Here is a 19,493-nt window from a genome sequence, read left to right as displayed (position 1 = left end):
ATCATTTTAAGGATCATTTCAGCATAAGCATAAACCGGGTCATACAACATTTTTGTGAGCCATGTCCATATGAATAGTGAATAAAGTGGTTTTCTTGAGGGCTATAGTGGGACTTAATAACAGTGTGAGGGAAGTGAGCAACTTCATGGCACTCCTCTTGTTGATTAACTAGAGGAAATTTTTGGGGCTTAATCACAGAGCTTTTCAGGAAACTTGTTATTTCTCCCTTTTCCTATTTTCTGTCCCTAGCAAATTGTTTGTGCAAAAGAGAACAAAAATCTCTTGCAGCCTATTGCAAGTGAAATTAGGAATGGAATTCTTCTAAAGGAAGAACAAGGGATTTCATATCAGTCGTTGCTGAATCAAATAAACAAACTCTTAGTTTGTTAGAAGTCTATTGTTTATAAGTTTTCTTGGTGGCGCACTGGCAAGAGGAATAGTAAACATAGGCGGTAGTGAAAATCCTAAAGCACACTTGAAATCTGGCAATGATGATCTTGCATTCAATTAGCCACTAATTGATTTTCCTATTGATTTTAAGGCTCATGCATTTATTTCATCATAATCAAGTTTCTTGGTGTTCCTATCCAATGGATAATTCCTTGCACATTAACTAAAGAAGCTTGAGAGCCAAACATGATACTGAGGAATATTAAACTTTATCATGTCTTAGTCTAAGACCATTAGTATTGAGAATCCCAGAGAGGTAGGTCTTGGGTATTCTAGCAATATCAACACGATTTTCTCCATTGAATCCTTGCCTCAAGAGCATCATAAAATGTCATGAACCTAAACTTGAAGTCTAACTTTTCCTCAAAACTAAAAGAAACTCACGGCAGGAAAACTGAAACTTTGAAACTTAAATATATATAATCTGAACCTGATAGTGTGCTAATAGTAGCAAATAACAAAGAAAACAGTAGTAAGATCAATAAACTCAGTAGTAGCAGCTATGGCTCAGTAATAACAGTAGAAATTCCATCAGTATTCAGCTGCACATTTGATAGCACAATTTAAAGCACAAATTTGAACCTGATAGTGTGCTAATAGTAGCCAATAACAAAGAAAATAGTAGTGACATCAATAAACTCAGTAGTAGCAGCTACGACTCAGTAATAACAGTAGAAATTCCATCAGTATTCAGCTGCACATTTGATAGCACATTTTAAAGCACAAATCTGAACCTGATAGTGTGCTAATAGTAGCAAATAAAAGAGAAAACAGTAGTGACATCAATAAACTCAGCAGTAGTAGCTATGGCTTGGTAATAATAGTAGAAATTCCATCAGTATTCAGCTGCACATGTGATAGCACATTTTAAAGCACAAACCGAATAAAGTGCAGCAATAGTTACTGACAACAATAATTGAATTTGAAATCCATAATAGATAAGAACAAATATCAAAGCCATTCAGGAATGACAACTAATCATAACCAAAGAAGTGATTCCTCATGCATGTTTCTAGTAGTATTAACCATCAATGTATCATAACTGATAATTTGATAAGCTATAAGCATCATTAATATTTGATCATTTTAAGGACCATTTCAGCATAAGCATAAACCAGGTCATACAACAATTTTGTGAGCCATGTCCATATGACAGTGAATAAAGTGGTTTTCTTGAGGGCTATAGCGGGACTTAATAACAACGTGGGTGAAGTGAGCAACTTCATGGCACATAAAGATAGATCACACCTTGACAACAGACCTTGACCAATATCATAAATCAAACCTTCAGAGTAGACATTGAGATCTGATGTTATAGATCAAACCTCAAGATCAGATCTTGACAAAAGGATAGATCAGACATTGACCAAGAATGAAGTTTCACATTTTAGCCTTTAGGCACTTAAGGTTTGGGGAATTTTTCATTAAAAAATCAAATTGGGGGGGATCAGGGGGTCAAAATAGCACTGGAAGTTTGGAAACTGTTTCAAATTTCAAGATCCATTTCCTTTTCAATGGGATCTGAAATTAGGAATGGAATTATTCTACAGGAAGAACAGGGGATTTCATATCAGCCGTTGCTGAATAAAATAAAAAAATTCTTGATTTCTTCAAATTTAGTTGTGAAGCTCTGAAGATTATACTCATGCATTGCATTGAGCACTAAAATATATATTCAATCTTTGATGCTCAGATCTGAAATCTTAAATACTACATGTTATGTTAGGCTTGGTCACAACTCATATGCAGTAAATGAATGAGAGGAAAATCAAACCATCCCAAAATGAGGTGTATCAAACCATTTCAACATAAAATCTAGATGGTCTAGAATTTTTAGGTTTGTCTTTGAAAAATGTTATGAAATTACATTCGTCGGATGTTCATTCAAGCTTTTTCTGTTAACTTCTTTCAGCTAGAACATTCCAAAACTTAATATAAGATAAAAAATGAGCTTGTTCTTTCTCAACTTCATCAAATCTTAAAAAAAATACCTCTACTCACATAATTATTCATAAACTTACCAAAAAAAATTAAAAACTTGCATATCCTTTCCTCATAAACTTGCCAGAAAGATTTAAAAATCTCATTTTCTGTGTTGGAAAATCTAGAAATTAAGTTTTTTCAAGCGCCTGAAGTGTAGCCCTATATCAGCGATTCCATCAGTGATTCTAGGGTCATTGTTCACTTAATTCAATAGGCTCCCTTAGGCTCCAAAAATAAGTCATCTAAAGTTATATTTTTTCTTACCACACACTATTTGGATAAAATGTTTTGGTTTATTTAGTTATATCTTTTACAAACACTCATAGTAAGATTGATTTTTTTTTTTTAAATTGATATATCAACTATTTTTTTTAAAAGAAAAAATTGTAATTTTTATTAATAAATAAAAATATCATCCTATTTTTTCATAAAGACGCACTCAAAAAAACCTTATAGAGCCATCATCCTAGAAAATATGATTAATTCTAACCATATGATTATACTGCATCACAATGAAGACCAGAGTTTCGAAAATAAGATAATGTTTTTGAAATAACGGAATTTCAGTTTAACTTTTGTTACATATGATCGCACTTCAGCGAAAACTTGAAATTCTCCGTTTCGATCCGATGAATTCCAGGCTTTCACGATAAAAGGAAGATAAAAATTTTAGAAAGGATGCCAATATTCTGAAATTTTGTTTTTGGCAGGTTAATGGAGTTGAGTTAATTGGGTAATAAACAGTTTTTTAATTATAGAGTTAATAAAAATTTGTCAGAAATTTGAAGCATGAGTTGAATATGATTCAAATAACTTTGTGGAGAATTTATAACTCAAATCTGTGATTATAAAAAATACCCATCTCATTCTGAAGAAATTTTACAGAAAAATATGTGGTTCCTCCAAAAATATATAACAAATAATTTATAAACTAAAGCAAAGCAAATATTATTATAATTCATGCATAGTAGAACTCGTTCATATATATTTTGTCTAATCCCCAAAAATTCTTAAAATTTTGAAAATTTCATCAAAGTTATGGAAAGATGAGACGTGATTTTTCTATATCACTAAAATTCTAGCAAATTTTCCACAGTATTTGGCCTCTCCAAGCAAATCCACCAGTGAAAAAGGATTATTTGTTTCACAATACATTTGTCCGTAGACTGTAAAATCAATGGACTTGTAAGAAAATAAAAGGGTTTTACCTTTAATTCGATTTAAATAGCAGACCAGAAATGTGGGAGGCTTGGTTAAGGGCTGCCTTCCATGTTTGGATGCATTCCACCACGAATCTGCCTTTGTGTTGGTGTTCTTCAAAGGCTTTAGCGTAATGCCCACTCTCAATGTAACGAAGCTCTTTAGGCTCAACGTCACAAAACACAGGAATTATCTTCAAGTTACACTTGTGATATGATCTCAAAATCCAACGTAGCTCTTCCAAACACCAAGGGGATTCAGCATAACACTTAGTAAAAAGGGCAATATGAACTGACGTGCTTTGAATGGCTTTGAGGATTGCAGGGGACAAAGTATCTCCCATGTCAAGTTCCTTGTTATCCAGAAACATGTGCAGTCCATGACAATTTGTGAGGCGATGGTAGATGAAGCTCAGTGCTTGCCAAAAGCCAGGGAAGAAGAACAAGGCTTGCCAAAAGCCAGGAAAGAAGAACAGAAACACCAACTGGCAAGGAAAAAGCAGTAAAAATATCTTCAAGAGTGACATAAAAGAATGGGAAAAAGTAGTAAGGCAACTCAAAGGGCCAAGTTCAATGCACAACAGAACTAGGAGGTGAAAAGAAGGCAACTCATATATTTGGAAAAAGTAGTCAAAGTGCAGTGCATGCTTGCAAAATGACACTTCAAATCAACAGTTGAAAGTGTCTCACTTGATCGAATGGTTGAGGGTAAAAGTATAGACAATTGTTGATGCATAGGAAAGGCCTATCGGCCTAAATATATTATAAAATGTTTTTTATGAGAAAATATTTTCACCTTCATTTTATTAACTATTTTTAATAATAGTATTTCTAATTTTAATTATTGTAAATATGTATTTAAAATTTTATTATTTACTTAAAATAAAAATTCAAATTCATTGAATAATATTTCTTAATATTGATTTGCATCTTCGCATAAAATATGTTTTTGTCATTATTATTTTTATATGATATTTTATTTATAATATGTTGCCAATACAATGGTGATAAATTAATACCAATAATAGTTTATATTCAAGCTATTTTATTAGAACAGGTAGGGAGTATAGTATCATCAACCCTTTTGTATTAGTTCTTGCACAAAAATTAAAGCATTAAATTTAAGGTTTGAAGTTCAATGTATTAGTCTGGAAATCAAAGCATTAAACTTAAGGTTTGAAGTTAAATATTTTAGTATATTTTTTCTTTAACTAAATAAATATCGACAACACATTATTTTTAAGTCAATGAAGAGTTATGAAGGCTTATTTGGCCTCTTCCCAATGCCGAGAGGCAAATACTGTGCCAAAAGCTTAGCTGAAGAAACAATAACTTCAACAAATATTTTCATAATCAAGTTATGCTAGAATTAATCTAGCATTATTGGTTAACATTAAATGTTTAGTGTAAATAGTAAAATTTTATATGGGCTTATTTGGCCTCTTCCCGATGCTGAGAAGCAAATATTGTGCCAAAAGCTTAGTTTATAAAATGATAATCTCAACAAATATTTTTCATCATCAAGTAATGCTAGCATTAATCTAACATTATTGGTTAACATTAAATGTTTGGTGTAAAGAGTAAATTTCTATATGGCCCTAATGTGTAGCCACGTGTTCTCTTTGTGGCATTGTGTTGACATGTGGTGTTCTCTTTGTGGCTATGTGTTGCCATGTTTTGTCATTTGCATGCTAATATCTGGAATAGGCTCTGTAGGGTTTTAACAAAAGTAAGTTGGGATCACTTAGGATCCTTGAGTGGATCCTTTTTCTTTCCATTCTAGAGCAACAAAAAACATGTGAGAAACAACAAAGAACATGTAAACAACCAACATTATTTTCTATATTTCTCTTAATGCATTGTATAGATATTGATTAAATATATAAACATATATGCGCTACAAAACAGTATAGAGCCTCCTTGATATTCAACTGTAGAAACCTTCTCAGGTCGGTCTGCATCCTCCTTTTCGCATGTTGATTGTCTTCTAAATGCGTGATATTCTTATTCTCTATCCATTCATTCTTGTGCTCTTTTTCTTTTTCAACTTATTTATCTTTATATTCATCCTTATATCCCTGCCTACTAGGGCATGGCTAGACTTCATCCATTTTTTGCACTTCATTCGTTCATTTATGTGCATTTTACAGGAAGTGTTTTACCGTCACATAGACGGGTGCCAAATAATTTTTTGGCTATAAATGACCCTATCCAAACTTAAACAAGAACGCAACAGCTTACATATATAATCATAAATAGAGAGATGCAGTAGAAAAACACTGCATTTCATTAATAGAAAAATATTGAACTATGATTAAAAACAAAATGGAAATAAGATAGCCCAGGCGATGGTAGCTTATCATTGAGACGAGATGTGGCAGCTGCATGCCTCTAAACTGTGTAACAATGAGGCTAAAGGGCCTATTTATTATTAGAAAACATGAGAAAACCCTAAAAAACCAAAACCCTAACCCCAGGAGATGTAACACCAAGAGTTTGTGGGCCCCATCGGGGTTAATTAGGCAGCCAACTTCCCGGGGTGGTAACTTGGTCATATTATCTATGTGTGGTGCGTATGTTACCTTGTTGGAAAGATATCCGCAATTACTGCAAGTCTCGCCGAGCATTTCAGGTGTCGCATACCCCAAAAAAAGCTCATTTAGGTGGTCAAAAATCCTCCAAAAGTTTAGGACCCAAAAAATTGCTAAAAATAGTAAATGCTAAGATGAACAAGGAAACAAATGAAAATGACTTGGGGGTATAGGTGGAATAGGTAGGTGGCCACCAATATCCACCTGGATCATTCCCCCCCCTTAGGAAGAAATGGTCCCCATTGTGTACAAAGCCTCCATGAGGTGAGGAAATTTTTGTTGAATGTGGTCCCTCGTGAACCACTTGCCCTGGTGAAGGAGTTTCCCTTCTTTGACAACTCGATATAACTGTATCCTCTATTGGCGAGTGTTCTTGATCTATGTATCCATGATCTGATTAGTTGTGGCATGTTCCATGCAATTTGGGTTGAGCTCTATTGGTGTGACTTGTTCTACAATATCATATGTGTCCAACAATGGTGGAAAGTATGGCCAAAGGTGATCTACATTGGAAATTGGGTGCATACCAAGGAACGATGGGATGTTGAGCTCGAAAGAATTTTCATCGAAGGCCTTGGTGATGGTGGATGTGTTAAGATATTCTGACACATAGTAAATAATTAAGTATAACTTGGTCTAGCGTATCATTAGATAAAGTGTGTTTTCTTTAGTATGTACCTTTTGTAACTTGCAATCTCATGGTCACAATATGTTCTAGACATGAAGTGATCCGACAGTTCATTCACTCCTCAATATTACTGACACTTGATCCATGGCTTAACACTCAATTGGTCCATGATCTATATTTAAATATCATGGAGGGTTATTTGTTAGGTGACCGTTCATGAGAGAAGCTTATGTAAATTTTCTTTCTTTTACACTGATAAATTGCCTTTTTGAGTGTTTTAACCACGTCAAGAATATTGGTGTACTGATCTGTGATATTTTTATGAGCATTGTCCTTTGATGTTCTATTTAAGGAACTTACCCTGTAAATTCCTACAAGGTATCAGAGCTATTTGAGGGTCACATTCGTTGTTGATCCGAATTCAAAGCCAGCACAATTGCATCTGATTATCGATTCCTAGATCTATTTTTTTTTACCAATTCAGGCTATGAGGACTACTCTATTGTGTTATGAGCATCTGTTCAAGTCATGAACACCTTTCGTTTCACACAGAATGGTTTTTGATAGCCCGAGCTATGTCATTTTTAAGATCTAGAGGTATACAATCTTTATTTGCAGTTATAGTTATTTATCTCTCAATTTATTTCGGTTTATAGTCATCTATAATTTTTTTATATTACCGGAACTATACCTTCCATTTATGCGTATGCTCTTTACCCCACGACCCTGTGTGATCTGGGCAAATAAGAAACATAAAGAGAGGATTTTTCTCATGTGTATGCTCTTTTCCATTAGGCCTTAGTGTGATATGAGAAAATTAGAAACCTTGAGGAAAATATTTAGTTTTCTCGAAATCCAACTTTAAGTCGTAAGGTTTAGATATGTTTGCTTGTTTGTTTGGTTTGTGTGGGATTTTTTTGTTTTGCAGACAAAAATGGGTTTTTCAAGTAAACATGCACCCCAAAGCTTCAATGAGGAAAAAAAATAGCTCCCTTCCTCCTTCCCAAAAATTACTAACATTTTAAACTAGCCCACTTGGTCTAAATAGATTCAACTCCTTGAAAAACACCAGTGAGCACTTGGATTGTGTAGATTACACAATTTAAAGTTACAATTCCAAGAAAAATTTGCTATTTTTCAAATGACCCAAAGCTAATCACTTGAAAAATTTTAACCATATGCATTTTTTTTTCAATTGCTTTATATAATATACATAGTTTTCTATAAATCCTAGTTAAGATTAAAATCTCACATTGAAAATGTTTTTCAATTATTAATATGTTTTTAGATAGATATCAATATTACTTAACTCTACATATTTAAATATTATATTTGTGGTGCGCATTGAATTGTTTATCACCATCCTAGATCCATATTATCTCTCGATCTACCAAGTGACGAAGGGGATTAAATCCCTTGAGATCCAAAACTCTTTTGGAGTGAAAAGAGATTTGATCTCTTTCGCTACATGGTAAATCTAGAGTTTAAATAAATTTGAAATAATAAATATAAAAATAAAAATTTTCAATTATCATTTTATTTATACTCCTAATTATGTAACATGTCATAATTATAAGTGTCTAATTGTTACACAATTTTTTTTAATTTTCCACTTACAAAATTTTCAAAATTGAATAATATAAATATTATATTAACTGTTGGATTGGTATCTAGTCAATCCAATTCTCATTTCCTTGTACCCAAAAGTGTTAATACTTAACTTTACTGCAATTTGTTACAATCTCCACTTAACAATATTTTTAATTTATTATTATTATCACTACATCACATATAAACCTCTACTACCATTATATGCATCCAAGGATATTTAATTATAATAAATTGTTTGGTTATTCCGTGTATAGTTACCCTATGAATAGAGTTACATATTGTAAATGGTTGTAATACGATAAAATAGAGATTGTATCATGGTACTCTAATACAATTATGTTGCAATTGACGATCTCACACTACTACACCAAGGGCACTTTTAAGACATTATTTTAAGACAAAACAAACCTTTTGCCTTAAAAAATCACTTTTATTTTAGTTATTTTACATTAAAATTTAATATCAATTGAATTGTCTTAAATATAAACTTTAAGACAAAAACAGTTTGAGACGAAAATATTTTAATACAAAACTTTATATTTAAGACAAAATTATTTTAAGACAAAAGCAGTTTGAGACAAAAATATTTTAAGACAAAACTTTATATTTAAGACAAAAATAATTTAAGACGAAAATATTTTGAGACAAAACTTTATATTTAAGACAAAAGTAGTTTGAGACAAACATTTAAAGACAAAAACAATTTAAGAAAAAATTATTTTAAGACAAAAACAATTTAAGGAAAAATTATTTTAAGACAAAAATAGTTTGAGACAAAAATAATTTAAGACAAAACTTTATATTTAAAAAAAAAATGGTTTGAGACAAAAATAATTTAAGACAAAAAGTTATATTTAAGACAATGGCCACTTTAGATGAAACCTATTTAATACAATTAACAATCAAGACATAAGCTTCAAACAATATTATCTAAAAACTGCAAAATTGACTATGACAGTGCGCCCTAAGTCGGCCAGCTCTCAGGCAACTATTGTCTTGCACCTATACCAAGGTTGTTATTTTACTTACCATTCACATTATCTTACATAAAGACAATGATTTGTTGGGCTCTTTCTTTTGTGGGGGTAGTCTACTAAGAAGAACACAACAACTTTTATTGATAATATTTCTCGGACATCAATTCCTCTTCTATCGCTTTCATATTTGCTGATACTATTAAAGAAAACTTTTCTATCATTGCATTCGAAACTGATACACAAAGGGGGATTTTAAGACAAATTTTTAAGAGAAAATAAATATTTTTTCTTCAAATTTTCAATACGAGGCACTAGTAAAAAAGGTAAAGGTAAAGGATTAGGGATCTGTCTACTAGCATTCACCAAGTGGTTGGTTTACCATGGCTATGAAGTGATATTCAACAAAGGAAAAGAATTCCTGAGACATATAGCCATAGGGCAGGTGAAGCAGATCAGGGTTCATCATGTGAAGAACCTATATAAGCTATATGTGGAAGATTGTGCTGCATTAAGCACTAAGGTGGAGAAAGTGCAAGTCGCGATGTCAATGAATTTTGGCACAAAATACTTAGTCATTTGCATCATAGTACCTCGAATACTATACAACAAATAACCACTTGCCTCCCTAAAGGAGCACTTAAGCAGTAGGATATATGCAAAGGATGTAAATTATGAAAGTACATAAAATCCACATTCCATGCTCGGGACAACAAAGCACATGCAGTCCTAGAAAGGATACACTATGATGTTTATGGACCTTTCTCGATAACCTACTCTATCAGACACAAATATTTTGTCATTATTATGGATGACTTCTCACGGAAGTGTTGGATCTTCTTCATGTGGAAGAAATATGAGACATTCTCCAAGTTCATAGAATTCAAGACACTAGTTGAAAAAGAAGCTAGCATGAAGGTGAAGGCTCTATTGTAGTGGTTACAACACCCTCCAAAATTTTGACATGCACTTAAATTTGAGAGCCAACTATGGATATTGTGACCGATCTTTCCTTAGTCACTTATTGGTAAGTTGATAATCTCAAGCTCCCCTTTTCGATCTTAAGAGTCTTCCATGCTTTTATCTTTACATAGAATGTGTCATCTTTGGGCATGGGGGTTATCGCTTGTCATGCAAAGGGAGGTTCATTTTTCTTCAAGGGGAAATGTTTATGAGAATGGGTTATCTTCACCACATAGACATGTTTCACACTCATTTCACACACTCTTACACAAGTGACGCCTTTATCCTCCCAAAGTCTATCATCTGAACCACACTTGTTGTAAGCTGCCACAAAGGTTGTTACATTAAGAAAAATATGTGTTATATGTTTTGGATGGTCTATGTTGTATCGCTAAGTTTTCAAGTGTGTGGTCCCAAGGCCTCATCCCATGGCAGTGCCTAGCATCCTAAAATTGTGTAAATTTGTCCTCCTAGGTCCTCATCCCGTAAAAGTCACTGCCCACTAAAACTACACAATTATGTCTCTCAGGGGCCATGAAGAAAGATGACATAATAGATGACTCTCAAGGAGCTTAGGAGAAAAATAAGAAGACCAAGGAACCCAAGGTATGATAGAATATCAAGACTGCCTGAAGACTCCATATAATGCATAACCCTTTGGAGCCTAGGTATGGAAAACGAAGCACATCTTTTGAAATACACCTCTTACTGTAGCTTAAAAGTTTGTTTATCATTTTTGTATCATTCTGTCTTCAATGACATGCATGGTTGCAAGAAATGAAAGTCATTCCATGTGTTTCCTCTGCGTTTCTTGTTCCCTTTCACTTGTTTATTACCTAGCTTAGAAGATGAATACTATTACCACTTGTTTATTTAAGGTACGGAGGTTGTGACCAATATGATCTTATGACTAACCAGGCATGATGCAAGGCATCCTAAGTGGGATGAAAGATTTTTGATGAAATATATATAGTTAGTACACTCCTTTCCATTACTCCTTTACATTAATCCTTGCTTTGTATCTTGCATGTACCCTCACTGGTTGTCAAATTTGGCTATCTGCTACCAGCAGTCTCTGACCTCTTTCCTGACAAAGAAAGGGAAGGAATTTCCTTCAACTTGATTTCTTCAAGGCTCTTCATAGAAAGTATAGAGGTAGGAGAAGGAGATGTGGAATCTCACTATCAAACTCTTGAAAATACTTTGCATGTTCAAATCTATCCAAACGATTAAACTACCCCTCAACAACATTGTCAACCTTGGAAGACACAATAAATATCACATCTCTAGATATTATAAACTTCTTATTCACTTCATCATAGAGATGGTATGGCTTGGAGGTATGACTACCCAAGAAGATACATTTGTGACTCCTTGCACTGAGTTTTTTATATATGTTCCTTAGGTATGAGGGCATAACAAGATGAACCAAAAACCCTAAGATACCTCAACGAAGGAATGTGGCCATACCAAATTTCATAGGGAGTCTTGCTTCTAATAGCAAGAGATGGACACCTATTCTTTATATACACAACACATAGAACCACATCAGCCCAAAACCTTATGAACTTAACATGTGAACTATGCCAAGTTCATAGTGAAAGTAATACATTCCAATGAACTATGTGTTGACAAATGCAGAAAGAAATTCTCAATTTGATTTTTCCTTGATTAAATTGAAAAAATTCGAATTTCCACATCAAGGGACACCTGGATGATGTTAACTTGTGTGACATGGCTTGTGTCACCTAGTTTACTCAATAAATTCGAGTTGGAGGAGTTAGAGTTTAGTTCTGCATATGTGATTACTAATTTGTAGCAATAGAGGTCAATTATTTCAGGTTGTTGTCAGTTAAACTAGTTCTAACTTTTGTAGGAACTAGTGGAAGGTCATTTAAGCAGTGGGACTTCAGTCAAACTCAATGATCATCCAGTTAACTAATCAATCAACCCAAAATAGTTGGGGAATGCAAAGAAGTCAAATTCCCTAAGATTGGTGGAGATTCCAATGCAGTTTTAATTTCTTGTAGCTCACACAGTTGCAAGAACTTACTATAACCATAGTGGAGGAGGTAGCTTGAGTAGGAGCTTATTATGAAATTAGAGAGGGAATGATTGTTGGTAGCATTAGTAGCCTACTAGCAATTTGTTTTGCACCACACTTCAATGTTGTGGGCAAGGTTTTTGAGGGTGGATAATTTTTTTTGATGCTTTTTGGTCATGTACATCCTCACTATGTATCTTGGGAGGTCTGTAATAGTTCCATGCATGCACATCCTCACTAAATATGTTTTGGGATGTCTGTACTAGTTCCCCACAAATTTATGTTTTTCAAGGCTTAACTACCTATGATCTTAGGTGCTCACAACAATCTGACAGTTTATGACACCCTCCAAATCACCATTCATGAAAGGATTCAACAAAACGACTTGAGAGGAGGATGAGAAGGGCACACTCTTATTGGAACTAGCCTAGAACTAGTGGAATTGATTGGTCACAATGGTTTTAGAGTTGTACTAGTCTAGTTTGGTGGTTCAGATTGGCTAAGGTTGGTCTTGTATTGAACTCACCTTAAAACACCAAAGTGACTAGTTCTCTACTAAACTAACCAATTCTGAAGAATGTAGTGCAACATAGCTAATGACCACCAAATAATTTTTTTTTAATAAAAAATACTTAAAATGAAAAAAATATCTTAACCCTAGGGCCCCACAAAACCTAACCCTAGTAATTAATTGTAATATTTAATTTTTAAAGTAAAAGTAAAAGTTTGACATTCTCTTTATCTTCCTCCCTTTAAAAGGAAAGATAAGGATAATGTCAACTTTTACTTTGATAAGGATAAGGAAAGTTGGTCACAATGGTTTTAGAGTTATACTAGTCTAGTTTGGTGGTTCAGATTGGCTAAGGTTGGTCTTGTATTGAACTCACCTTAAAACACCAAAGTGACTAGTTCTCTACTAAACTAACCAATTCTGAAGAATGTAGTGCAACATAGCTAATGACCACCAAATAATTTTATTTTAATAAAAAATACTTAAAATGAAAAAAATATCTTAACCCTAGGGCCCCACAAAACCTAACCCTAGTAATTAATGGTAATATTTAATTTTTAAAGTAAAAGTAAAAGTTTGATATTCTCCTTATCTTCCTCCCTTTAAAAGGAAAGATAAGGATAATGTCAACTTTTACTTAAATATTTAATATTAACATTAATTGTTTCGGGATGTTTCAGAGTGGTTCCAACTTCTTTCAATTTTGAGAAAGTCAAATTTTAGATCCCATTCAAAACTTAGTGGTCACTGTTTGAACCACTTCTTTGTAATGAGTCCTAGACTTTAAATTCCAATTTTTCATGTGCATTTATTGCATAATTATATTCCTCATGAGACTTTCCAGCATAGCTTGATCTTTAATCCATTGCAAGAACTTGACCTAGCTTAGGGAAGCATCATCTACCCCTCCCTAGTTGCTCCTCAACGTTGAAATTTTCTTTGGAATAAGGCATTCATTTTATCCATTAGATCATTTTTTCCACTATGACAGTCCAAAAACATCTCTGCCAGCATATGCTTGACAATCCATATCATGTTTACTTCTACCTTATAAACACACTTAAATATTGTGTCTCTAATCTAAAAGAGGAATAATAGGAAAGGTCCTTCTTGGCCCTCTTCTCAACCTACAATATGTTCAGCTTCTCTCTTGTGCTTACACTCTAGTCTTCTCGAAGCTTCAGAATGATGAATCTTAAACATAGTCTCATGATGTGGATTCAGGGAGGCATAATTCACCCTTTCTTTGCATTAGATTACCCCCTAGAATTCCCTTTACCTTTACATGCAAGAATATATTTTCCTTGTGGAGGACTGTTAAGCTTCCTATCTCTATTTTTCCTCCCTCTCCTACCCTCATGAACCTGATAAGCTAAATTTAACCAATCTAACTGTATATGAGATAAACAACCCATCCAGCTGGGTAGATTGAGTTGAGACCCTTTCAGAAACTAAATCCATCCCTCCACAATGATATGTCCCTCTCCAAACAACATCATCATGTTGTGTTTGATATCTATCATTCCCATGATCACCATATATTTCCCAGTCCTTCACTTACATCTTTGATAACGTCATCATTCAGATCACTTATAATTTGTTGTATTTTTGCTTGTGTTATGATTTCCTTTAATGGAAATATCTCCCTAGTAGGCATGAGTAACCAAATTCAAGTTCTTATTGAACTCTTGTGTTAACATACTTAATTTCCATTTTGACCTATTCGGTTTCAAATTCTAGTGTGGTTGGTTTACTGGTTGACTACTAGCATTCATGAAGTGGTTATTAATGATCATAGTTAGTTTACAGTGAACATCGGACTTTGCCTTGAAAACCAAGCCCCATGAATATGCAATTATCATGGAATATTTCAGAGCTCACACCTTTCTACAAAGGAATACACTATTTCATTCATCAAGAAAAGTATATGAGAAAGAACCCAGTGGTTATGCTTTTCAACATTTTCACCTACATTTCCTATCTATTGTTTTCTTATTGAATGGGAAAGTTGGGTTTTTGGGATTTTCAAATTAAAGTTCTACACTGGTGGTGTTCATGTCGCTTTTTGGTCTCCTTCTAAAATCTTGTTTGGTATGTGCAAAACGAGCATTGATACAGCTTTTAGAGGTGCAATTTTTAAAGATATGCAAATTCTATATTGCTTTACGACATGCAATGTTCAATATCTACATGATACCTTTTCTTGACATTCCATTCATAAATTTGAAATTTGTAATAAGTATAAATTTTACTAAATAATTATTATATTGATTATTACAAAATTGAAGAAAAAGGAAGAATAATATCTAATGTAGTTTTATGTGAATGGAAAATGTTAAGACAAAGGAAAAATTATATAATGATAGGTGGACCATAGGGGTTGGGTTCCTTACCATCGATGTATTCTATATAAGGAGGGAGAAGAAGGAGAATATGGCATCACTTTTTCTTGTGTAATTGAGGACAAGGCTAAGAAGAGACAACATAGTAATGGATTGATGGCTCATGTGTGACTTGATTTTGAAATATTTGGAGCAATAAGGTATATGGCTAGGTGAGGAGTAGAACTCCAAATTTGTTTTGCAATAATCAATCTTGAGTGAATAGAATGTCATGTCTACATAGACCTTTGCGAGAGTACTCTATACTAGGTGACAAAAGAGTACATCATTTCCTTATTGGAATTAATTGAACTTTTTTCATGGTATAATTATTTATAAATATTTAAAATACTAGATGTTGACAACCAATTTTATAAAGGGTTATGAGCTTCTAAATTTTTTTGCTAGAATTTTAAATATTGAGATAGAAATTTGTAAGGAGAATATAATGACCTCAATTCCTTGTGAATGCTATAAGTATCTACTATTTGTATTTTTTTCAAATTGAATAGAAATATGATCAACTTTTTTTTTGCTAACGAAAAAACACACAAACATATTCTATTAAATAAGATTTTTTGTTATTTTTAACAAAATTATTATCAACCATGGTTTATTTAGAAAATAACATATATTAAACTATATAATGAATTATTAAATTGATAACTATTTAATATGGGTTGAATTTTAGTGATGTTTCTATGGATCATCTTATGATGTTGTGGATTATTTAGAAGTCACGTCACTAGAAAGTGAAGTTTTCATGTCTCCTTCTCATGTTTATACAAAATAAAGTAGAGAATGGATGGGAATATTTAATTCATGATACTAAAAATGGGATCACAAATTATCTTAAGTTTACACACAATATATTGACAACGTATCCATGTGAGAAGTATTAGAGTAGAGGGATTGGATCAACCAAGCCTTTTCAATAGAATAAAACATTAGGCTTCAAGAGTTTATGTGTTGTAGTGATGGATGCATTAAAGAGGGACAATCAAATTAACTCAAACTACTAGAATGGGATATTGATGGGTGGAGGTTAAGTTGTACCTATTATGGGAGCCTCATCTTTAGTATCTCCTTCATCTATATGTTCTCCTTAGGTGATGGAAATTTTTCACAAAACTATTTTGAGCATTAACATTTGTTGATTACATAGTCATCTTGTTTCATTAATAGAATTATATTTCTTGATAAAACAAGTAGCAAAAATCCTATTGGTGTGTTAGGATTCAAAGTAATTTTTCCTTCCCCTAATATTATTTTTTAACTTGAGGAGGTGGAGGATTTTGAGGATGGCATATTATGTTCTTCTAAGCAATGTGAGCAGGCCTCGATGAAATTTAGGGCCTCAATTGAGAAACCTAGTGAAAGAGAGTTGTTTGGTAAAATCTATTGATATTCCTGTCAGGATCTCAGATGGTGCCTCCTACCTAACCTATTCACACCTAACCTAGTCACAATAAAACAAATTAAACTTTGAAGTTCCACTTTAATTCTTCTTGCTAATTTTTTACCACAACCTTAAGGGACCTTGGTAAAATAAGTCTGTTGATGATTAGTCGTGACATTCTGGTGTAATAATACTTGTACATACCATAGAGTACATAACTCCATATCAATAACTAACCTTTTGTATCTATGTGGATGATATTTTGGTTATGGATGACATAGTATCTTGGTGGAAAGATGTTTGGATCCATATGACCATGGTGATAATATTTAACAAAATCCTCATGTCTATTCATCAATTTCATGTGTGATTAGTTAGGACCCAACATGCACACTTGTACCTAGGATATAAGATTATGTAATCCTTTCTTGGATGACTTCATTGTCAACATTGAAGGAAACATTTATACTTGATAGTTGGATTTTTGGATGCATTGCTTGGATGACTTCATTCTTAGTGTGGAGTGTAGTACTTGTACATGGGACCTTGGTTTATGGATGATCCCTTTATGGACACACTTCTTGGACTACTTCACTCTTAGGGTAGGGGGAAACGCCCATACATAGGAAGTTGGCTTATGGAGATACATCATAGATATAAAATTTGAGAGAAATGTGTTTCAAATGGGATGAAATGGTGGGATCCCCCCTAGTGATGTAATGAGGTCCATAATGGTTAATAATATTATAAAAATGGTGTTCATTTAATGTAATATATACAAAGTCTGTTATGTTAGTTATTATTAAATAATTCATACTAGGTAGCTTTCATGTGATAAATGTAATATGGCCTATTCATTAGCATAGGCACCAATAGTGGTTAAAATTTACGTTTTAAAAATGAATAATATTTAAGTCCTCCTTATTGGATTTGTTAAGTATAGTGATTATATTTGAGCATTCATTCATTGGGAGGTTGCCCTTGAAGAGGAAAATGAACAAGAATTTATCTTTCTATAAAATGATTACCATACCCTATTAACTTACCTTGATGGTTTTGGATTCAATGAAGTAAGAAGAGTTTTTATCATATTGTTAGAGACATTACCCCTTATGTTCATTACCCTGCAGTGAATTCATGCACTGGAAACTTATCAAGGCCTTTTATAATCCTCACACCATTCTTTATCTTGGGAGTTGGATCTCATCAACAGTCCAGGACACCGATGCCCACCCGACGGTGAAGGTTTTCTTGAGCTTGGTCATGGTAACTACCCGCTCGATCCATGTTGGCCGAGGTTCATTCACGTTGTTTTTTGTAGGGTTTCTAGACAGCTTCTCCCTCGTAGGTTCCAGATGTTTGACAAGGTAACCTCTGCACCCTTCCCTACGAAATTCTTAGTAATACCTCATGGCAACATTTGTGCTTCACCATCAAATTGATCATAAGGAGGAAGCTTCACTGGTATTTGTATTGATTTCTCTATCCAATTAAGAAGTTGCACAAATTCAAAACCGAGTGGGAAGAATTACAAAACCTCTCCATCAACCACTTCTCCTCTGTATTTGCTTGAAATTGGACTCCAATGGCGGAATTCCGAAGTGAATAGTAGGATATGTACTTCACAACCTCAACTTGGAAAAGACTCTGTTGGGAGTTATGTAAAAGGGAATGCCATTAATAGGTAGAGTGATTCGTGCCCCTAAGTGAAAATCATAAATACAACAACATGTGTGACATCAACCATATATATAGACACAAGTTACATACCTTTTTCTATTTCTTATTATAGAAAATCTTAATGTCTACGTTTTAGAAAAGGATAACTAGATAAGAGACTAACTCAAAAAGGATTTGGGGAGATTACAACACACGAGAAAAAATTCAACTACCTTGAAACTGGGTAGTTGAGTCACTCCCTAAACGTAGTAAATAACAACTTTCAAAATTGGTTATAATCTTAATGATAAGGTGTTTTTAGTTTGGTGATCGTAACTACTTGTAATTCACCATGAAAAATTTTCACTATCGTTCCAGTATGCTAGATATCTCCATCGAAATTTATCTTCTCAAATCACCTTTCAGATAAGCATTAATGGAAATGTACCATTACCTAGTGATCATAGATTTAGTTAGTGTAGAATGGCTTCTCTTCAATTTTTCATATAGGCTTCCATAAATTTTATTGCAAGGTATGCTTGGGCTGTAAACTATTTTCCTCACTTTTGCATCCAACACATTGCTTCAGATATTTGTGAACAATCACTTTGTTGCATGATGCATCCTCCAGGTGACCAATTCATCCATAGTTTGTTCACTGAATGAATCCTGATTGGTAGTAATCCTCCATAATAGCTCTGATATCTATATAAAAGTGACCAATCATCATTTTTATCTACACCTCCTTCAACCAAGATTTGACTATTAGAGATTCCAAGCCATCCTGAAGGTATTCTGATAGTTCTTATTCAGCCATCTACATTACTTCACTGGGACATACTCTGGAACTTATAATTAAAGAATATAGGTGAGATTTGATTATAACATTGTACTGTAAATCGTCCAACCTCAAGATCTATTTGAAGCCCACTAAAGTCTATCAGTGAGAGATTTCCAAGTACCAGACATTAAGCAATTAGGTCACATCCTTTGCTAAGAGCCAATAAAAATCAAACTCAATTTACTATTCCCGTGCTTAGTATTACTCTTTTCCTTACTCCGATGATGCCACAAATCATGACAAGATGAAACCTAGAAAT

Source organism: Pinus tabuliformis, chromosome 2_2, assembly GCF_031772625.1.
Source record: "Pinus tabuliformis cultivar Carrire ecotype Pingquan chromosome 2_2, CPIR1, whole genome shotgun sequence".
Taxonomy (NCBI): Eukaryota; Viridiplantae; Streptophyta; class Pinopsida; order Pinales; family Pinaceae; genus Pinus; species Pinus tabuliformis.
The sequence above is the reverse complement of the archived record's forward strand: the minus strand, read 5'-3'. Positions refer to the sequence as shown.